At 51.9% G+C, this 21834-nt stretch overlaps 2 long non-coding RNA genes across 9 annotated transcripts in view; one reads left to right on the plus strand and one right to left on the minus strand.

Annotated features, from left to right (window-relative positions):
- The window catches only part of LOC139084462 (uncharacterized), a 25390-nt gene continuing 3556 nt past the window's right edge, over positions 1 to 21834 (minus strand). For 4 of the 8 annotated variants that reach the window (XR_011541858.1, XR_011541856.1, XR_011541859.1 and 1 more), the window contains exons 2-3: positions 8456 to 8643; positions 1 to 1514 (exon numbers count right to left, since the gene is read on the minus strand). This is a non-coding gene — a long non-coding RNA (uncharacterized lncRNA). Of the gene's footprint in view, positions 3457 to 8455; positions 8644 to 17595; positions 20463 to 21834 lie in introns of those variants that run through there. The other 4 variants (XR_011541862.1, XR_011541863.1, XR_011541861.1 and 1 more) reach the window with 4 other exon arrangements.
- On the plus strand, positions 15099 to 16183 carry LOC139084463 (uncharacterized). The gene is made up of 2 exons (XR_011541864.1): positions 15099 to 15335; positions 15429 to 16183. It is a non-coding gene; the product is annotated as an uncharacterized lncRNA (long non-coding RNA).

The raw sequence follows: 21834 nt of genomic DNA on the forward strand, positions 1-21834 counted from the left end.
TATTGGGCAGTTTCTACTCAACTCTTAGTTTGTAAAGATGTGACGTCCTCCAAAGAAATTTGGGAGTATTCCACCTGGAAGAAGAAGAAATGAAAGAAGTGAAATATCACCGTTTTGCAAAGCCCTAATGAAATACTGGATCCATCCAGAAAATGGTGTTCAGTGGCTGCTACCAAGCCAAGATGAAAGAAAAGTGATATTGAGATCGAAGTACATGCTGTCGTCTAGAAGTGGGCTTGCGAAGAGAATCAACATTGAGTCTCGTCAAACATCTAGCTAGTTTATAGGAAATACAGGGGACAGAGAAACGTAACAAGTGACACTTAGGGGATGCAAATGGTAAGAGCAAGAGTGATTCCATTCTTTCAATGAAAATTTCTTTTCAAGGAAAAAAAAGTGGGAGGTGGATCATGCACAGTGTAGACACCTTGTCCCCATCCTGACTGGGACAAACCAACTGTAATAAAATAAGAAGAATGGAGTCAATCAGGGAACACTGAGTACTAAGTGGATATTTCGTAAGGTTAGGCAATCACTGAGTTGGGGGTGCGTGTGATAAGAGTATTATAGTTGTGTTTTTCAAAAAAATTCATTCTTCTGTTTTGGAGATGCACATGAAAGTGTCTACAAATGAAATAATATAGTGCCTGGATTTGCATTCAAACAATCCACTGGGGGTATTCATGAAACAAGATTGCCCATGAGTTGATCATTGTTGAATCAAAGTGGTGGCTATATGGAAGTTCATTCTACCATTCTCTCCAATTTTTAATGTTGGAAATGATTCATTAAAAAAAAAAAAATTGGAGGCACCAGCCCCAGTGGCCTAGTGGTTAAGTTTGGTACACTCTGCTTTGGCAGCCCACATTTGGTTCCCAGGCATGGACCTACACAGCTCTGTTAGCAGTCATGCTGTGCCGGCGGCCTACGTACCAAAAAATAGAGAAGATTGGCATAGTTGTTAGTTGAGGGTGAATCTTCCTCAGCAAAAAAATAAGTAAGTAAATAAATAAAAATTGGAGACCACTAGCATAGACCATGACAATCAGCAGACACGTCACCCCTACTCTGGACCAAATGCTGCCAGGAAGCAAATAGGCCGAGGAGGAATGAAGAAATCTAATATTTATTGGGCACCAGCTCTGTGCCAAGCATTAGAATGAAGTCTCTCTCCTGAGTCATCTTCTGTCTCCTGTTGAAAAACTGTGGGAAGTTGATATAATTAGCCCCATTTTACAGATAAGGAAACTGAGGCCCAGAGGGCCAGAGTGACTTGCCAAGTGATGCCAAGACAAGAAGAGCCACTGATGAACTAAGACATGCAGACGTGAGGATTTTTTCTTTGTGACCTTGGACTATTACTTTTCCTCTCTGGGCCTCAGTTTCCCTCGCTGTAAGACCACATTCATGATTCATAAAGGTAAGTTGTACTCTTCGGTCTTCTTCTGCCACTCCTCCATCGCCTTCCCTCTCCTTCCTTTCTTCTGTCTTCCCAGGAATGTGTCAGAGGCAGCCTGGTGTGGAGGAAAGAGAAATTGAGTCCACGGTTCAAATTCTGGTTCTGCTTTATGCTCTTTGAGCGACCTTGGGCAAGTCACTTAACCTCTCTGAGCCTCTCCTTCCCCAGCAACAAAATAGGAAGAAAATAATAACTACCTTTTAGTACTGCTGGTACGATTCAGACCATGGACAGACGGCGCGCAGCTCAGAGTCCAGGATAAAGCAGGTGTCGAGTAAGGATGGCTCTCTCGTACCTGCTTCCTCTCTCCTGCTTCCTCTGGTCATCCCTGTGGCTTAGCACCACCTCCCCCAAGTCTTGGCTGAAACGTCACCTTCTCAGTGGGGCCTTCTCTGACCACCCTTTAAAACTAAACCCCACCATCCCCTTGTCCACAACTCCCTTTCCTGATTTATTTTTTCCATATCACTCATCACCATCAAAAACAGACCTTTTTCTTTTTTTGAGGAAGATTAGCCCTGAGCTAACTACTGCCAATCCTCCTCTTTTTGCTGAGGAAGGCTGGCCCTGAGCTAACATCCATGCCCATCTTCCTCTACTTTATACGTAGGACGCCTACCACAGCATGGTGTGCCAAGCGGTGCCATGTCCATACCCGGGATCCGAACCGGTGAACCCCAGGCCGCCGAGAAGTGGAACGTGCAAGCTTAACTACTGCACCACCGGGCCGGTCCCCTAGATCTTACCCGCTTATTTTGTTCTGCATCCTTCCCTCCCCCACTAGAACGTCCTTGGGGACAATCATTTTTATGTGTTTGGTTTGCTGCTCTATCCTGAGCTGAGACATATAGAAAGCCCTGGGTACACATTTGTTCAATGAATGAGCGAATGAATGAATGAATGAATATTAGACCTGGTACTGGTGCCTTTAGCTAATGGAAAGAACAGGGCATAGGTCGTGCACAGAGTAGCTAGTCCATAAATGCTTTGGTTCTCATTTTTCTGGAACACCAGAATCTGCCAAGGTCACCCTGTTCGACTCTAAGCGACTCCCCATCTACCTGTGGGTGTTCTGACGGTTTCCAGCTTTCTTATTTCTGGCTATCCCTTAAGCCAACCTTCAAGTGCCTGGCCCAGTAGCTCCAAGTTCTTTAAGCTGTATTTCACCGAGGGCAGTGAGTGATAGTGTCCTGGGGCCATTTGCAACCTCCCTTCCCTGAGCACAGGTGCTTGAGGAAATGTTTTGATGAAAGGCAGGGAAGGCACCAGCTCCCTGGCTTAATCTTTATGAAGGGATTACCCAATGCTAAGGAGGGACTTGTCCATGGATCCTTGGGGCAAAGAGCTGCAGAGATGTGGTGCTGATGGAGCCTTTATCTAGATGGGAAAACTGAGTTTTTAGATGGGCCAGAGCTGCCCAGCATGTCACCCCAGAGGTGGAGTACAGGTATGTTGGGATCAGGGTACTGATAAACACTTTCAGGAGAAACTTCACCTCTCTGAGCTAAAACAGCCCCAAGCCAGTCCTCACTCCCTCCTGGGCCCGTTGAGAAATATTCCTCAAAATGTTGTTGATAATGGCTTTCCTCTCTGCCCTGGCCCCCGGCGGTATCGGGTATGGGCAGATTGCGACAGCATTCGAAGCTGGGCCTGTTTCCCATGAGAATCTTCCTCCGTCCCACAGAGACGGAGAGCCCAACTCATTCCCTTTACACTTCAGGGGTCCTTACCCTGGCACCCTCCAAGGGACTCTTACAGGGCTGGGCGAGTCCGTGGATAGAATTTAGGGACCCGTGAACTTGGATGGGGGAAAAAAAATCACACTTTCGTTTTCACTAAACTCACAGTGAAATTAGTATTTCCTCCCGTTTTGAAGAGAAGTGACAACCCACAGGAGGACTGGCAGTGGCTGTGGCTTGGTCACCAACAGAATCACAGGCATCTTCGTATCTCATTATAGGCGTGACCGAGGTCCCCAAATGTTTCGCTCATCCTGACTTCAAAAGGTACAAAATTAGAGATCTTGCTAGATTTTGTTATTTGATGCACTCACAAGGAAGCTAGATGTTACTATTCTTTTGTATTTTTAATATTGCTTTTCTTTAAAATTGTCATCTAATGTCTTTTAAGATTATTCTGAGGAGGTATCCACAATCACCCCATTGCCCAGGGGCCCATGGCCCAAAAACGTAGAGAAGCCTTTCTTGGTGATGGAGAGAATGAAGCCAAAGGCCCGAGCCACGATTCTGAGACTAGGAGAGGAGCAGAGCCTAGAAACCTGAGATCTGAACACGTGATCCTTCTTGCTACTATCCTATTAAAAGCTGTAGGAAAGCGTGTTGAGCAGCGTTGCCCAAAATGTCGAAATGGTTAGGAGTGTGGGAGCTGGAGGTGGCTTTATATGGGACTGAATCACAGAGGATGAAGACCATTCCCCTTTCAATGTTTTCTTCATTCCTTCTAAGTCCAGTCTCAGGTTAGCGCTAACCCGTCTTGAGCACCTTTCTCTCTGCAGACTTGCAGCATTATCAGAGAGTGAACCTCCGGCTCAGAGGGGGGCAACATTGCCTCATGTTCATCACTGATCCTTTTACAATTTCCTTCCACTGCTGGCAAGTGAGATGAGAGTTTCCTTTACAGTACCTAAAAATTTCATTTTCAACAAATTTGGTGTTTTGAAAAAGTGAGTTTATTATGAAAATACATGTTAAGGAAATAATTGGGAAGGTGATACCAAGATACATAAAACATGAATGTGCTCTCAGTGCCCTCCCCCCACCCTCCCCAGTTTTACCAGTAAGGGAGCTGAGGCCAGATACCTGCCCAGCGCCTGCTCATTTTAAGGCCAAGCGCTGGGCTTCTCCCTGTGGCTGCTCTGGCAGCTGGTGGCCTGCAATCTGGCCCCTCTCAGCCTCCTAGACCTCTGTGGGGCCGCGGGGGAGAAAGTCAGGGACTCCAAGTTCCCAGCATGGGTGTTAAACATGCCTTCTGAGTGTCCTGGCTCCAGGGTCCCCCGTCCTGAAGGGCCCAGCTGAGTGGGGCTTTCATCAGCCTCTGAGAGGTGGCAACACGTTTCAGGGCAGGATGCCGTCTGCCCACTGCCCCCACTTCTGCAGACCAGGCCGAGTGCAGAGGACTGGAAGCAAGATTCCAGAGGCATCTGGATATTATCAGTCACTCCACTGTCTGGCCAGTGGGCTGGGGCGGGGCCGGTGGCAGGGGGCAGAAACTGGCTGGAGGGTGGAGTCAGGAATCCCACAGATTCCTGGGACCAGACCCAGCTCCTGGGTGGGGGAGGAGGGGACAGTGATGATCTGGCTGCAAACCCTGCATGCTGCCCGGCCCTCATTAGGTGGCGGCACCAAAGGGAGCTGAAAGTCAATGATGATATTTGTCTGGCAGAGGAAACCCGGAGGGAGGGATTGGTGACCAGAGCGGGCAAGGCAGCCACACTGCTCTGCTGGGCAGCACTTGAGGACAGCAACAGGGAAGCGGGGGTGGGGGGCACGGCTGGCCCTCTGGTCCACTCGAAGATTCCTGCTTCAAAACTAACCCTGATGGCTTCCAGACAAGTCGGCACCAGGGGTCATTTCTGGAGGCTGTAAGTGCTGTCAATGGCAGCTGTAGAGACAGGTGTAAATCCATCTGCGCATTCCTCCCCAAGCCCCTCCCGGCTTTCTGCACCTGAAGCAGGTTCCATTTATTACTGCAAGCCAGCTCAGGACGCCTGAGCACACACACACGGCCACAGAACATGCATGCTCCGGGTTCACGCTGGGCCTGCCCTGTGGGTCCATTTTTTTTTTTTAAGCGCTTCTTTAAAGCAAACTCTATCAGCTGTTTGCTAAGGCAAAGCAAACACAAGCCTTTGCAACAACAAAAAAAGAAAGAAAAAAGGAAAAGAAATCCTTTTATTTGCTACCATTAAAATGTCCTTTTAAAATACTTTTCTTGGCAGACTGGGAGATAAGGGAGGAGGCCGAGGGGGAGGGAAGATGATGTGCGATTTATTTGAACTAGTCGAGTGATGAGTTGGGGAGGGGGGAACTTCACCTGACCCAGGCTTCTCTCTAGACTCAGACCCTCCTCATTTCTCACCAGCCTCCTGTGGTTGAACACAGATCTGCGTTCTCAGGAGTTCCAGGGGCTGCTCCCCCACCCCACCCCACCCCAGCCAGAGGGAGGCTCTGGGAACTGACACAGCCCCTCTCCATCTCTCCAAATGCACTCTGGGAATCTGGAGGACCCTGGGGAAATGTTCCCTCTTCCTGGTGAACTGGATCCTACCAGCCAAACCGTCCTCGTGGGTTTGAGCCGCTGTGCCCTGGGAGAAGAGAGAGCCTTCTAGGCCAAGCCAACGGCAAACAGAGGAACGGCCTGCCTTTTTCCGCACCAACTTGCAAGCTCTCGGCCACACACTCCCCCACCTCCACCCCAAAGGCCTTGTCGGGGGGCCCCTGGAAACCCCTAATGAATGATAACTTATCTCCTAAGTTGCTGGTATCTGATGCTTTATATGGTTTCGAAAACCATATTCCCTGAGGGCTGGAGGCTTCTTCGGGAATTGGGAATTAGTCGGTTGGCACAGCTCAATCGTGATTTAATGGAGGCATTTATACTGTGCTGGATAATCTTCGGGCCATGTTAAGTAATACATCAGGGGGGCGGCCAGGGGGTGTGGCTGGCCTGCCCCAGGCCTCCCTGAGCTTGCTTCTGTCTCCGTTTGGGCATTCCTTTTCCATGCTCCTTCCTTATTTCCCCCTTTTCCTCTGTTGTCTCTCATCTGGGCCTCTAGTTGTTTGTCTGTTTCTCTCTCTCTGCCTCACTCAGTCTCTGCAAGCATCTTTCTCTTTCATCTGTGCCTCTCCCAGTCTCTGAGTGCGTAAGGGTCTCTGTCGCTTCTTCAGTGTCTGTCTGTCTGTCTCCCTGTTTCTCCATCCTCCTGTCTCCTCCACCCAGCTCTCAGGCTGCTCAGGTCACAGCTCTACCCCAATTTTACAGTGTCCCCGAGGACTGGGGAAGGGGATGCTGGCTTCTGCTGCGGACTAGGAACTGGGCAGCTGCCACAGCGGGTCCTACCCAGGACCCTGACATTCCTCCCAGCTTGGTCCTGTGCAGCCCCCTCCTCACTGGCAGAGCTCATCACTGCTGGGGGCTCTGCCCACAGACACCCAGGCCCCCAGCAACGTTCCTCCATTCTCCACAAGTTCCTTTTCCTCAATAGGTCTGAGAAGCTTTTCCCCTCACATCAGGAGATGGAGAAGACCGGGGGCAGAGTCAGGTGGGCCGAGGTGGAAAAGGCACTGGATTTGGAGTCAGGACACCTGGTCTCTAAGCCAGCTGGACCCTGACGCCAGTGCCAGGGGAGGAAGGGAGCACTGCATCTGTGGGATCACTTGCCATTCTGAGGTCCTGGGATTGAGGAAAGGGGCCCACAGGGGCTGTATGCCTCGAGTGGGAAGCTGGAGGGAGGGTCTCATTGCAGGATCAACCTGGGGAGAGGACGAGAACTGTGGCTTCAGGCTGAGCTGAGAACACAATAGGGCGAGAGAGTAATACTAATGGAGAGGACTTCATATATGCCAGGTGGTCATCTAAGAGAAAAATAGACGTATGCACTCTGACGCATACTCTAAATGTATACATCATATACTGGGTCTATACTTTCCGAAATATATATAGAGAGAGATTTTTAGTAAGTATATATGTACTTTCAGTAAATATATATGGTATATACTAAGCATATACTTTTAGTAAATATATATATTCAGTAAATATGTATAATTTCACATATATTTAATCATATATTATATATTTAATTTAATTTATAATGAATATATTCAATTATATAATATATATTTAATATATATAATTTACTAAATATATATGTAAATATATATACTTTCTGTAAATACATATGGCATATACTTTTAGTAAATATATATTTAGTAAACATATATAAATATATATAATTTAATATTTAATATATATAATTTAGTAAATATATACGTATATGCACATACATCTATGGAGAGAGTGAGAGTAAGTGCAGAGAAGTTAGGGGCCCAAACGGCTACTGCTTCATGAGCACTACTGTGTGCCAGGGTTGATCTCATTGACTCTTTGCCATTGTCCTCCGTGGCAGGACCTGTTTTGCCCATTTTTCAGAGGAGGGAGCTGAGGCGGGGAAGGGTTTGTGGACTCATGTGCCGTTCCCAGGCTCTAACAGGCCTTCTCCTAAAGCTCAGTGGCGGGCATGCCAACAGTTTGCTGGAAGGCACCACCTGCGAGTCTTCAAATGTACCCAGGCCAGCAGCAATCACAAGGGAGCAGACAGCCCCCCCCGAGGAACCAGCCCTGCCCACACCCAAGCGTGCACCTGCTGACTAGAACCTGGCTTGTCTTCACCTACCCACAGCTGGGCACACCCACGCTGCCAAAGGAGCCCCAGCAGGCTGTGGGTCGCGCTGAGGAGAGACTGAGATCATGGAGGGTGGTGGGCTCCGTTCCCAGTGTGGGAAGCGAGACAGCGCCAGTGTTTCATCTCCGGATGGTACGCGTGGAGGTGGGGAGAAGTCGGCGGAGAGGGATGAACAGGGGAAGTTACGGATCTGGGAGTCAGGCGGCCATGCTCCAATCTGGACCCCACTTCACAAAGAGGTACTTCGGGGCCGTCACCAAGCAATCCATTCGCCATTCGTCCTCCCAGAACCGTTTCGTGTGTCGCGTCTCTGATGCGAAAGGAAGGGGGAAACTGAGGCCCAAAGCAGTCGGCTCCAGGCGCGGGTGGGAAGCCCGCCAAGCTCTTGCGTGCGCGCCAGGAGGAGATGTGGCGAGCGGAAACCACAGTCCCGGGCCTCCTGAGAGAGGCGGGAAGCGAAGCCAAGCGCGGCGCAGGCACCTCGGGGCCTTGAGCGTAGCCAAAGTCGGTCAAGCGGGCAAAGGAAGAAAGGAGAGACGCGGTTCCGGGCTGCTGTTTGGAACGCATGCACTCACCCAATCGTCCGCTGGAGTCTCTACCAGGACCTCATGGATGCGGCTTGGGGAGGGGCTGGGCGGTCAGCGGAGCAGGGAGGGCGTGCGATCGAATGGAGTTTGCCTCTGCAGCTCGGATCCTGGCGGTTGGGGGCAGATGGACGTCTACGCAGCTCCAAGCCGCGAGATGTAGGCAGCTACCTGGAGAACTGGAAGAAAGTGGGAGAGATTCTGATTTCAACTTGCGACACTTTCAAATTGCGACATGTGCATTTGGGGAGAGAGAGAGGGAAAGATCGGTGCAGGAGAGACCAAAGCAAAGACAGAGCTAGAGAGACAGAAAGAAAGACGGGAGAAAAATACCGGGTCCGAGAGACATTCTAGCCTTAACGCCAAGCTAGAGGAGGCAAGGCCATTCCAGTGGTCCTCTCCGGCTCATAAACATTCCAGGCCAGGCCAGGCCAGGAGAACAAATGATGCTCTGACGTCCTCACGGGCCCCAGGGGCCAGCGCCGAATGCCTGGTTAGGGAGTGGAACCCTCAGCCTCGCTGCCTCTTTGCTGTGTGACTCCAGGAAAATCCCTCCACTTCTCTGAGCTCCGAGTTCCATCCGTTTAGCTCAGGGAAGTGGACTGGCACGTGGTACAGAAAGACCTTGAAATACTTGGGTTTATGAGTTGTGCCTCCCCTCCCTTTTCTCCCACAGAGCTGCTTTTGATGAAAACACCTGGATCTTTGCTGCCTGCGTTGACTCAGAGTGACTGAAGGAGAGGCTGGAGGAGGAATGTAAGGCCGGCACACATCAGCCACCCAATAATTGCTCACGCGGGTCTGCCTTTAAGTCCCCACCGTATGGAGACACAGGTCACCGGTGACCAACCCCTTTCAAAATCATGCGTTCTCTCAGAGGAATCTTCTAAGCGCCATCGGGAGCCCGGATCCCAGGGGACCCAAGGGTGAAGGGTCGTGCACCCAGGAACAGACAGCAAGCCTCAGGGCTCCAAAGTCAGTGCTCATTTCTACCCTGTCTCCCTAAGTCAGAGCTTCTCCACAACCCCAGCGCCGTCGCCAAACCACCCAGCCCTAGACCCTGCTAAGCGGACGAGGGGGCTTTAGAGAGAGACGTCTCCGGGCAGAGAGCTTGGGGAGAGACGGGGGAAGGGGCCGGGAGGTGGGGGGCGCCGGCGGGTGGGAAATACGAGTGAAGTTCTGAGAGCCAAAGAGAATCGGAGAGCGGGCAACGGCCAAGACCGAAAAGGGGAAAGAAAAGTGAGAGGAGAGAGACAGAAAAAGGGAAAGAGACGACGAAGCTGGAGCCCGGGGAGCGCGCGAGCCCGCTGGGGCGCAAGGCGCCGGGCGCAGGACGGCCGGAGGCGCCCAAGCCGTGTTCCCCGCCGCGCCCCACCCGGCCCAAGGGGAGCGCCCCACCGACCAATTTGGCTTGCACAAAACCCGCGCCCCAGGGGCCTTTGCCAGGCCGCTGGGACTTGATTCATTTCTTGACTAATTAACTGGAAGCTACGTCGCCCCTTCTTTCAGGGCCCAATTAATTCGCCGCGGGCGGTGGGGCGGGGGCCTTGCGGCCTCGGCGCCCGCCTGGAGCCCCTTTGTGAAGGGCTGTCTGGACCATATTGATTCTCCACACACGTCCCCCTCCTTCCTTCGTCCAAAAAAAAAAAAAGCCTTGAAAGCTCTGATTTCCAGAGTTTAAGAAGGTTTGTCAGACTCGCAACTACCGCCCCCCCACCCATCAATTGCATTTTCTTCCAGAAAGAAGGCAGTACGGGACCAAGGCAGTTTCCAGATTTGGGAAAGGGTTAGAAGGGCTTTCTTCCCAAAAGGGCAAAGAAGTCAAGGAAACAGATCGCCTCTGTGCACCTTCTGCCTTGTCGTTAAGCCAGACAGTGGGTTAGACAATCCCAAGGTTAAGCCTCAGCTCCACGAGAGACTAGCCAGCTGTGGGACCTCAGGCACGTCTGTACCTCTCTGCGTGACTCAGTTTTCTCTCCTGGAAAATGGGGAGCGCTGAGAAGGCCTCTTCGGATTGCTGTATTTGACGAGCTGATGTGGGGAAAAGCTCTTAGAATATTATCATCCTCGCCAGAATTTCACAAATGTTCTCCCCAATAAACAGCATTTCATAACAAACCCATTTCGCAGGCGGGACGAAGAGCTAAGGAGGACGGATCAGCCAGGCAGCGATCCGGGTGTTGGATTCAAGGGCCGAGAGGGTCCAGAATGAAATCTCCTAGGGAGCTTCGCCGGCGCTCGGCGGGCTGGGTGGGAGTGGAGCGCACTCTCCCGGCCTGGGGTACCCAGAGGCTCACCAGATGGGGCTGGAGACTCATTCCCGCCCACCTACCCCCATCCTCCTTGCAGTAGGAACGACCGCGGGGAACGGGAAACCCTGTGTCCCGACACCTGCTGGGTGGAACCCAGCGCGCACCAGCGAGGGGATTGCCCAGCGCTCCTCGAGGACCGCATCGATTGTATTGACCTCACGGTGGGTCAGCGTGTCTCCATCGATCAACCGAACGAAGTCTAGGACAAAAATATAGAGGGAAGGAAATCACAGCCGTCTTTGTAAAACTGGTGGAAAGGGAGGTGGCTTGGCCACTGTGCGAGGACGCGCGGGTGACCCAAGCCGGTCCCACCCTCACGCAGCGCGTCGGGAAAACGAGCTTCTCACCCCACTCCCCTTTATTCGATCATGGATTCATTTTTTAGTTCTGTTCTATTTTTAAAACAAACAAGAATTAGTTTATTCAATCAACAAACATTTGATGAACACACTACATGTGCCAGACTGCGCGGGGCACTGGGGTACTGATGAGGGAAGGGGTCTGCACAGAAGCATAAAACCCGGGGGGGGGGGGGTAGTGTGTGGGAATGTGTAGAGGCTTCTTTGCTGTCACTTTATAGCCCTGCGACCTTGGGCGAGACTCCCTACCTATCTGGTCTAGTTTCCCGGTCTACGAAGAGCGGCAGTACTGCCCAGTCCTAGGCAAGGGGTAGGCGCTGAATGGAAGAAACGGATGGGAGAGTCTAGAGGTCAATACTTCACCACAGCCCCCAGCTCGAAGCTGGGGCGCGCAGACCTGGGGAAGTCATTTGCGGGACCTTGGCGGTGTAGACTCTGGCTCCCGCTTACACCGGCGCCCCGCTCGCGGGCAGCGTCAGAAGCGCTCGGGATTTCAAGGGCGCTGCCTCTTGGCAGCGAGAACCACTGAGCCTCAAGTCTGGCCTTCCTGCCCTGAGACCTTGAACTTTAGCCCTCTCTCATATCGCCCTTCCTGGGCCTCAATTTTCCTCGTCTGTAAAGTGGGGTGTATATCACTGTTTTCACCGCAGTGAACAAAGCTGAAGACCATAATGCTTACATCAAGTCGGTGAGGACCCATCTCTTCGCCCACGTGTCTCCAGGGCTTAGCAGAGTATCCGGACGGAGAAGCCCCTCAGTCAATATTCTTGGAATGACCCCCGTGGACGTTTCTATCCATTAAACCAAACTTTCCGTCCCACACCTGTCTTTTCACTGTCTTGCTTTACATAACAGAATCCGTTCGGGGAGCAGCTAAGAAGTTTGACGCTTTTTTATTTTAAGCCATCATTTGCTTTTGAAATGCATGGAGACTCCCCTTTAGTCTCCTTCTCTCCCTTTCTTCACCGACTTTCATTCCTGTATTGAAGGATTATTCTTTGAGCACCTATGGATTGCCAGGCACTGTGATCAGAGGTGGCGATCTGACGGGTCCCATGCCTCCAGGAGCTTACAGAATAGTGAACTAAGAATAAACACTCCCACCCAGACCATGGAGCCCATTCACTTCTTTGCTCATCGTTGATTTTTCCCCCTTTCCAGCTGATTAAGTAACTTTTGACAAGTCTAATGCAGTGCCTAGTATGCAGTAAGCGCTCAATAAGTGTTGAGTGAATTTATTTTTCCCAATATTGTAGCCCACAGCTCCTCTTTTGGCTACGGAACAGCCAGTCTGAGGTCTTAAGTGTCCTCACAGAGACACCTCCAGATGAGGACTCAGGTGCATCTGTCAGTGTGCAGTGCCCAGTGTCCAAGGGGCGTTAGAAGGCCGTGACATCCGACTGCGCCTCAGCCCTGAGACTCCCACTTCCAGGGGAGCAATTCAGGCTAGTAAGGGCAGCCACTCTGATTTTCACCAGCATACCTGGACTGGGCAATCCGTGTACCCTTTTCGCATCCCACACTTATCTGGCTATCCTCCTTTCCAGACCACTCTCCCCTCCACACACAGACACACACCCCTTTCCCGGGAAAGAAGAGCTAGTGCCCTGGCGCCTAAGAAATGAGGTGCTGGTTGTCCCCTAACTCTCTTCTGGGGACATCCCTGTTCTTGCTCGTCCAGCCTCTCTTGGTCCCACTTCCAGATCTGGCGAACTGTGGGTGCTCCTCTCCCGCCCCAGCCTCCAGGAACAGCTCTGACCTCCTGGTGCATCTGGAACTGCCACTGCGGACGCTCAAAACTGAGGTTCCTACCCCGAGCATCAGCGGAAATTCGCTGAGGCCGTGCTGGCCACACGGAAGACGACGGTGGGCCAGCCACGTCTCCCCCGAGCGCCATCCAGCGGCGAGACGGCAAGAGCACCTTCCGCAGAGGTTCCTGGCCAGCCCGTCCAGAAGGGAGGTGCGGAGGTATCCAAGCGGGAAGTGGTGCCTCCCTGGCCGCCCTCCGGCCCCCGAAATTAGGGCACTGTGTCTCCAACGCGTCCCCCACGTATTCCCCCCACTGCTTAAGGCGGATTCGGGTTCACCCAGCGTTCAAGACCCCCCTCCCCCTTTTATTAATGCCCAACATATGCACTGCACAGAGAATTGTTTAAAGGAGGAAAAAAAGAAAAAGGAAAAGAAAACAAAATAGGGTTTGCGCCACCACTGCCTGGAAACTTTCCTGTGGCGGCTCGGGGGCTCCTTGCAGGCTGGGTGACGCTTGCTCTCCCTTCCTGCGGGCATGTTAAGTCTTGCCTTCCTAATTCTACACCTAGGACCTTAGCCTAGCTCCAGTCAGGCGCCTTGACTCCCTGCCCTTGCCTGCAACCCGGGCTGGAACACTTCCTCTCCCAGGATCCCCGTGTGTGTCAATCCTCCGGGATGGGGTCCCCGGAGTGGCACCCCAGCGCGCACGGAATCCTAAACGCAGAGGGAGAAAAAGACCACTCTTTATAACTCCGAATGTTATCGCTAATTTTTTTTGGAAAAGTGCCTGTGTACACACATATTACATATATTATTGAGTGGGGTAGTGCGAGACTAAAAACACCGAGCAACAATTGGGAGCGGGGGCATATTCTCCAATTCCCTGGTAATTTGTAACAGACAAACTTTATTGCTCCGAGAGAAAAGGAGTAACTGTGTAGCTGCAAAACAAATTTAACTCTGTCTATATTGATCAAATGGGAGTCTGCCCGTGGGGTGTGATTGCAATGCATTTTTTAATCTGAGATTTAATTTCATGTTTGGGGCTGCTTGGAATGTCCATATGTACACACTTGTACCACATAGAACATTTTAGAAACACACATGCATATTCTATTACATTTCAATAATACAATGGAATATAGCGTTAAAGTTGGACCCATGCGCGGCTCAGCAAGCTCTCCAAGACTGAGGAAAATGTAAATGGAAGCTCTAGAAATGGTCGGGCTCTGCTCTCAGAAAGCCAGGCCCACCTCTTGCCCAGATTCAGCTTGGGGCTCCCTTCTGATGGCCCAACTAAAGGGGAAAAGTCTTTTGCCCCTTCAATCTCTACAACTAAAAATCTTTATAATAATTCAACCCCAATATCCCTCTTATATAGAAATCTGTTCCATCCTTGAAAGAAAAAAAAAAAAGGAATTCACAACCCACACTCAAAGGCCTTCCACTGACTCCAACAATTCATGAATTCTAGACGGAGAAATGAAACAGAGGAGCCTGCCCTGGCTATTCACGGCATTAATACACGAACATAAAAGTGAGTGCAACATCATATTTTAACTTGTCTAATAGAAAAATCCTAACTCTGCCGCACTGTCCTCTCTCCCCCTTCTTCTTTCAAAAGGAGCAGAGTCCTGGGGGGGCGGAGAGGTGGAGGGGAGGGAAGGGGGCGTTGAAATGAAGTCGCTTGGAAAGGGGGAAAAAAGGCATTATTTACACCTGCAAACTCTGCATGGCTGTATTCGGCCCCAATTGGCTTAATTGTAAATCTTTTCCGCATGGCCCCAACTCCTGGACGGAGCGTCTGGGTTTAATAAGGCGCCCCGGCACCCCAGCAGGGTTGGGCCGAGAAGACAGAATCCCCCTCCCACCCCCACTCTGCTGAGAGGTAATTAGAGCGGCCCTCCTCCCCACACTACCCAAACCCTGCGTAAGGTACCAGAAGACCAGACTCAGACTCGTGGGGAACTCATATTTTACTGACCGAAGACAAGAGGAGCTATTTCAAACGCAAATGTCCCCTGCAAGTCAGATGGGGGAGGGAGCGTCCCTCTACCCCCTACCCCCGCCCCTTGCCCCTGCGCTTTGGCTTGTAGGGGGGCAAGCGAGAAAGAGAGGTGTCTACACTCAAGCCAGAGACAGCCTCAAACTCCCTGTTTATAGAACTTGCTGCTAAGAAGACGTGTAAAAACACACCCCAGCGGTGGGAGAGGAGAACGCGCCCTCCACCCCACCCTCTCTGTGCGCACGGAGATTCTCTGGCCTCAGCTTGGTTCCCCTCGGGCTCTTTTTTACTCCCAGGAGGCTATCTCCGTGCGACTGCTTTTCCATCCCTTTGAGAGACAGAGTGCTACATTTCTGTCTTATTTTTGGTAACCCTCCTCTTCCCCGCCACTTAAGGTCTTTAGTGTCCACCTCCCAATTTGTCTTTGCAAAGGGGCAGAGGGGGAGGTAAGAATCAATGCTGCAAAAAGACAAATGGGATGGGGGGGGGGGCGGGTAGGTGAGGGTCTCCTAACTGGATCCCTGTAATCTTACTTTTAGTTCTCTAAGAGAAAAGGACCTGAGCTCCGGGGACTGGGCCGGCCGCGCTTTTTCCGTTCCCATCCGGGGAGCCCGCCTCGCCCCGCCCCGGTAGCTGCAGAAGGAAGGCAGGTAACCGGCGCAGGGAGCCAGCGCCCGCGGCCTGGCGGGACCTTGTTGCAACCGGGGGGCAGGGCACGCCAGCTCGTCCAAGACCCCGTTGCTCCGCCGCGGGCCGGTGCAGTGGCGTTTGGGGCAAGATCCGAGCCCCTGCCCCACTACCCAGAGCGCGAGTGTAACCCGAGGCAGCAAGCGTCTTCTCCGGTTGCGCGCTGGGCGAGGCCTGGAGCCGCACCGAGGCGAGGCATCCATCTTCCGTGTTTGGAACCGGGGTAAGGGGGGCGGCGGTAGGTGAAGCCCTCCTGGGGCGGAAACCATCGCCGAAAGGACCTTGTGGGGCGCCCTGGGCTGTGCTGTCTTCCTGAGGCCCCAATTTTTCCTTTCCAAGAGAAAGGAGGAAAGAGCATTGCGAGGAAAGTTAAGGGCAGGTTCCTAGATCGGGAAGGCCGCTCCTCTCTGCCCGCCTGTCCGCCCGCCTGCCAGAAGGATTTTTAATATTTGGCTTGGAGATGAAATGAACTGAGGCCAGGGAGCCAGCAAAAGCAATTCTTAGGAAAAGCGCTCTAATCTCAAACATTCTCTCTTTCTACGTATGTGTGTGTGTCTCTGCCTCCCTCTCTCTTCCTCTAAAAGATAAATAAAAGCTTAAAAAGAAAGGAAAGAGAAACTTCTCCAGCCCTCATGTATGCAAACCCCAAGCGGGAAACTTCTAAAGGCGTCCGGGCTTTCCAGGGCCACGACTTCCACGCAAGCCTTTAGCTCAGGATGGGACATAGAAAACAGTTTCTCCAGCCCCGCGGACCACTCGCCTGATATTCTATAAGACTTATGCCGGATTTGTGATGTATTATTGTGGGCAGGCATGATTGGGTTGGGAGCAAGGCATCTCCGACTTAAAGTCACATTGTTGAGGCCTCGTTTCTCTTGCTGACATGGAGGAGGAGGCGACCCAGATTGTCAGATAATTAAGACTGACACAGAGGTGCGGCCTAGTTATCCGAGTGGCAGTGGCACAGGGTCAGTGAACACAGAAGGTGGAGGGGGTGGACACACTGGTGCTGGGTTCCAAATTGTGAGAAGTGAGTTTGGCCAGAGAGTCTGCCTGGCCGATAGGGCAGCTGCTCAGCAACAGGCGAGGCCTGGAGTCAGGATCCTGAATCCAAGACCCACATCTTGGCCTTGGCAGCAGGTTTTCCAATCCCCTCCCTGCCAGTCATGCCAGAGAAGCAGGTGACATCACCACCCACCACCTTGGGCCCTGGAACCACAAAAGATTCTATTTTCCATAGGATTGTGCAAGGGAGAAGGGATTTGATCAGTTTTCAGTATGACAGTAAAACGTGGACCCTTCAAATGCTCACACCCCTCGAATCTCGAAGAGAGCTCTGCTCCATAGGAAAGAATCTCTGTGCGGGTTATCTCCTCATCCTGCTGGGTTTGGGAGACATGAAAACCTGACCTTTGGGAACACAGGCAGACGAGATGGCTGGCAAGGAGCAGCCCTGAGGGCACAAGAAGAAACTGGAAAGAAAAGAGAGGAAAAGACACACACAACTTCTGTGCCCACCACTCCCTTTCATTTATGTCCTGCCTCCCTTCTCTGCTCTCACCCTCTTTAATTGAAACCCAGTAAGGGAAATAGTAATGGATATTGCGCTCAAATTGAGGAAACGTGTCTGTGGCTTCGAGGGGACATTCGTTCAGCAGATTTGGAGGAGCCGATCTTTCTTTGTGCTGTCAACCTTCCTGACAGTAGCGGCCATTTAATTTGCCATGCCCTCTCACTTACAGAGCTCCCTGTTCGCTGCCCCATCTGCTCTCACAGGGCGAGACCCCACTGCCTCGGCCCCTGGCACCTAACAACACCAGTCATGATGACAAGAAGCAGAGCGGGAAACCAAGGAAGTAAGGTCTCCTGTTTGAATGACACCCTCCATCTGCAGTGGAGAATTGCAGAGTATATCGTTTTATTTTTCCTCCACCTTTTTAAGTATTCTGTCCCCTAGTCTCCTCTCCCCATGAGCCAAATTCATGGCATAAATCACTGAGGGGCCATTTACACCCTTACCTGTCTGACTGCAAATCTGGAAAGAGGATGTTGAAGAAAGAAAGGTGTTGGGTGGTCAATGTGCCTGGGGCCAGCTCAGCTCCAGCCTGTGTCTTGCTGATTCTGGGTCAGATAAGATGAGAGGGAAAATTCCCCGGCCTCGTCCTCGTGAATTCATTTCTGCTGAACTAAGAAACGTCCATCTCATTATCTTTCTTTTTTTTTAAGTAATTGTTTAAAACACACAAAGAGAGCATTGAAGATGTAGATTGGTTTGAAATTAGGAAACCACAATTAGTTCCTTTTCCTGAAAGAGAGGAAAAAACCCTTCACAGATGTATAAAAGGCACCCTCCCCAGACACACACACACACTTCCTTCATCCTCCTTTTTCTTGTTTCCCTTCCAACTTGCCTAAATCACTAGCCATGTACAAATTTGCCATTTTGCAGGGCGATCAGCTTTGATGAAAGGTAGATGCTAATAAGAATAATGCAGGGGGTGAAATCTTTTCATTTTGCCTCTGCCAAAAACATATTTACATTAAAAAGAGGTATGATAAGCGTGGATTAAGTGTATAACGAATGATTCTCTAGAAGCAGCAGAAATCAACTGGCGCCAAAGTGAGCCTCTTACTAAAAATACTGCTTCCCCCAGCTAGACAACTTGGACAATCTTCTCCATCTCACACACACTTCAGACTCTTGCACTGAATCGCCCTGATCAATAATTTAGAGGGCTGTCAGAGGACAGGGAAATGTGCCTTACAGGAAAGCGCTCTGCTCCTGGGGCAAGACAGAGGCTAGGAGCTGAGGCTTTTGATGTTTTCACCTTGGGCTCCTGCCTTGGAAAGAAGAGACAGACAGAGAGAGAGAGAGAGACCAGAGCATTGGAGCTGGGGTGACGGCCAGCTCTAGGGAAAAGGGTGACTTTCGGGATACCAAACAAGACTTCCAACCTACACTAATGGGCCCAAGCCTTTTCTATCTATCAGGACACCCGATCTTCCCAGCTTAGGGTGTGAGGGCCAGGTGTTGACTTGGACCCCAAGAAAAGGTATCTCCAGCCTGTCATAGTTACTGGAAAAGATGAGGGAGGGAGAGAGGGGGAAATACAGAAGCAATCCAGAAATCCAGAAAGGCAGGAGAGCATTCAGAGAGGAAGCCAGAGGAAATAAAAGGGGAGAAGTGGGAGAAAGAGGAGAAAGGAGAGTAAATCAAAACCAGAAAGAACGAGAAGAGTGAAAGGCTGCGGGATAGAGACAGACAGGAAGGAGAAATAGAAACTAAGAACCACAGAGAGGTGAGGGAGAGGAGACAGAAGAACACAGGAGAAAGATCACTGATCCACAGTCACAGAATCCTGAAAGGAGACGAACAGTGAGACAGGGAGACCAAAAGAAGGAGAGGGGGAGAAAAAGAAACAAGGTGCGTGCCCTGTCTGGTCCAACCAAGATGCCGTGCCCCTGGATGAGGAAGGATGGAGAAGCTCACTCTCCCTCAAACAGGCTGACCCCGCAGCCTTCTGACCTGAGCTTAAAGCAAGCTTTTTTTTTTTTTTTTTTCTGGCGGGGGTGAGTAGAGGGGGTTGAATCCGAGGCTCCAAGAGGACAATCGAGCCTCCCAGGTCTGCGCAGAAGTCCTCGTTGGGTTCAGAGCTGCGAGCGGGAGCTTCAGGGTTCCGGGTGGCACGAGAGCGCTAATGTGGGGAGGGGGCGCTGGAGGCGATTTCCGGGAGGAAGCACGCACTCTAAGCTAGGCACCCCTGAGGGAGCTGCTTCCCTGGGATCTGTCCCCCCGTTGGGGCAAATGAGCACCAAGGAGGCTAGGAGCCCAAGGCGGGCACCTCGTCAGTTTCAACGCTTGTCAATATCAAAGGAGCGGGTACCAGTGCGCGGGGGCATCGGGCAGAAACAGGGAGCCATCTCTCCACCGCCGGGCCATCAGAAAACCCTCCCGGGGAGGGGTAAGTTTACGTGTTGACCGACCCCTGTAGGAAACTTCTTAATTAGGCCTCAGACCCTGGAGAAACACGGATGTCCTTATGTCAACAGAGTTCCCAATTTAGCGACACCTCCGACTGAAAAAAGCTGCGCAGCTAACGGGGGTGAAAGTTTAGGTGGGAGTGAGCGTGTAACAGTCCCCCGCCAGACCTCACACAAGCCGAGGAGAATATTTACAGCAAACTTGCCAAAGTAAACGACCCCGCCTACCCACCCTTCTTTCCCCCTCCTCCTCCCTTTTTAGTAAACTTCAGATAAACACCATTCGGTCACCAAAGGGTCGGTTGGTCCCCTTTATAGTTGGAGGCAGGCGGTGCCAGAGGGATAAGCCGGGTCCAGCAAAGGCTTCCTGGGCCATTCTTTCGCAAGGCTGGCTTCTCTGCCCATCCTGGCCTGAGCCGAGGATAGGTGATCCGGTTTTGCATTTGTGTCCGTGTGTGTGCGGTTTGTGTACATACGAAATTTATTCTGAGGCTCCTCTGCCCCCTTCCCACTTCAACATCCACACACACACTACTCCTTCGCCTTAAACGCTGCAGGCATTACAGATATGCAGAGGCGGCGGGGGGGTGGGGTGAGTTATTATTTTAAAAAAATCAAGCCTAGAATTAAGTGAAAACTCGCTGAGGAATAATTGGGGGATACCAGAAGTTCCCTGAGTCCTCTCGAATCCCAAATGTGGATCCTTCTCCCGCGCGTAAAGCAGCGTCTGTCGGACTCTGCCCAGGGGCAGGCTCATCCGCTGTTTCCTGCCTGTCTTTTGTACAGCGAGAAGCGGGGAGAGAGAAGATAGAGGGGATCTGCGAAGAGGAAAAAAAAAAAAAAAAGACCGTGTAGAGCCCGCGGCTGGAGACTAAAGCCCTGGCCTGGAGCGCGCAAGCCTTGTGGGTTCCCGCGGCGGCCAGGCCTGGCACAAGTCTTCAGAACACGCTAGCCAATGTTTAACTCGCATGCAGTGGCCACCAGGCCGCTTTTGTTTGTTCGCAAATTAATCACCCAGCGCACGGCCGGCGCCAGAGTGGGTTTATCACCCACCGGGAGGGGGGCGCGGCGGCCTAGCAGAGACAAAGAGGAGTTCGCACCTTTCCGCTTTTGATCCCAAGTTACCGCGGCCTCCCTGCATAATACGAGTCTCCTGGGGCCGAGTCTGGGAGGTCAGTCATAATTGGCGGAAGTTTGCAGACCATTAGCAAGATGTCGACATTTTCGATTCAGAACCCCGCAAACTTTCCTCTCCCCCGCCTCCTTGCGCGCTGGAGTAGGAGTGAGGGTCAAGAGTGGCAACTGGGGTGACCCCAGGGTTAAGTCAGAACTACGGGCAAAAATAGGCGCATAGGGACGAGGGGGCAGTGTGAGGGGCAGAAATCACGCTCAGTCCACGGTGGGGCCAAAGGCGAGTGGACGTATTTACAAGTACAGTAAAATCAGCGAGCCTCCCTTCCGTGTCCTAAACAAAAGGGAGGGCACAATGCAGAGGCGCGAGTAAAACGTCTCTCTCCAGCGCGTCTGGATGCTTGGGGCACCGAGTGGGTGAGGAGGGGGTCAGTCACACTGTGGTTACAGAATTACTTCGCTTCCACTCGGAGCGGCGTGGCAGAGACTGGCGGCGACTGCAGGCAAAACCAGGTCGCCGGGTTTGGGGCCGCTCCTGAAAGCGCAGCGGAGCAGCTCCAGGCTCAGGCGGCGAGCAGTGTGGGGGAGGGGGGGGGGAGTTTTTGCCTCCGGAGACTCGAGAAACCCTGCAGTGACCTCAGTGGTCGGTGTGAGGAGGGGAAGGCCTGGCTCCTCGCAACCTTCAGGATCGCGCCACAAGGCACGCGGGAGGAGGCGTTGTGAGGCAACACCGTGGGGCCCCGCCGCCTCTTTCCTTTCTCTCCCTATTTCTCTCTTTGTAACCACCGGCAGAGAGAGATCGAGAAGACGCCACAGAAAGACAGGCCGAGAGGAAAAGAAAGGAGCGAGATGGAGAGCCAGACTGAATTCGCAGACCCACTCTTTTCTCTGGTGACTTCAGGGCATTCTCAGCGCTGGCGCCAAGCGCTCTTAACCATGTGCGTCAAAAATGCGAGGCTGGAAAAGCTTGTCGCCTCAAAAGTTCCGCCCCTATCTCCGCGCGGTTGGCCCACAATGGAACTGCTTTTCCACCCTCCACTTGCTCCCACTTCGGAGCCTGGGAGCTGGGGGTTTAGGAGGTACACAGGTCAGAACATAAGAAAGGACTGTGCGGTCTACACACAAAGACGGACCCACATCCCAAGC

Source organism: Equus przewalskii, chromosome 7 (genome assembly GCF_037783145.1).
Source record: "Equus przewalskii isolate Varuska chromosome 7, EquPr2, whole genome shotgun sequence".
Classification (NCBI taxonomy): Eukaryota; Metazoa; Chordata; class Mammalia; order Perissodactyla; family Equidae; genus Equus; species Equus przewalskii.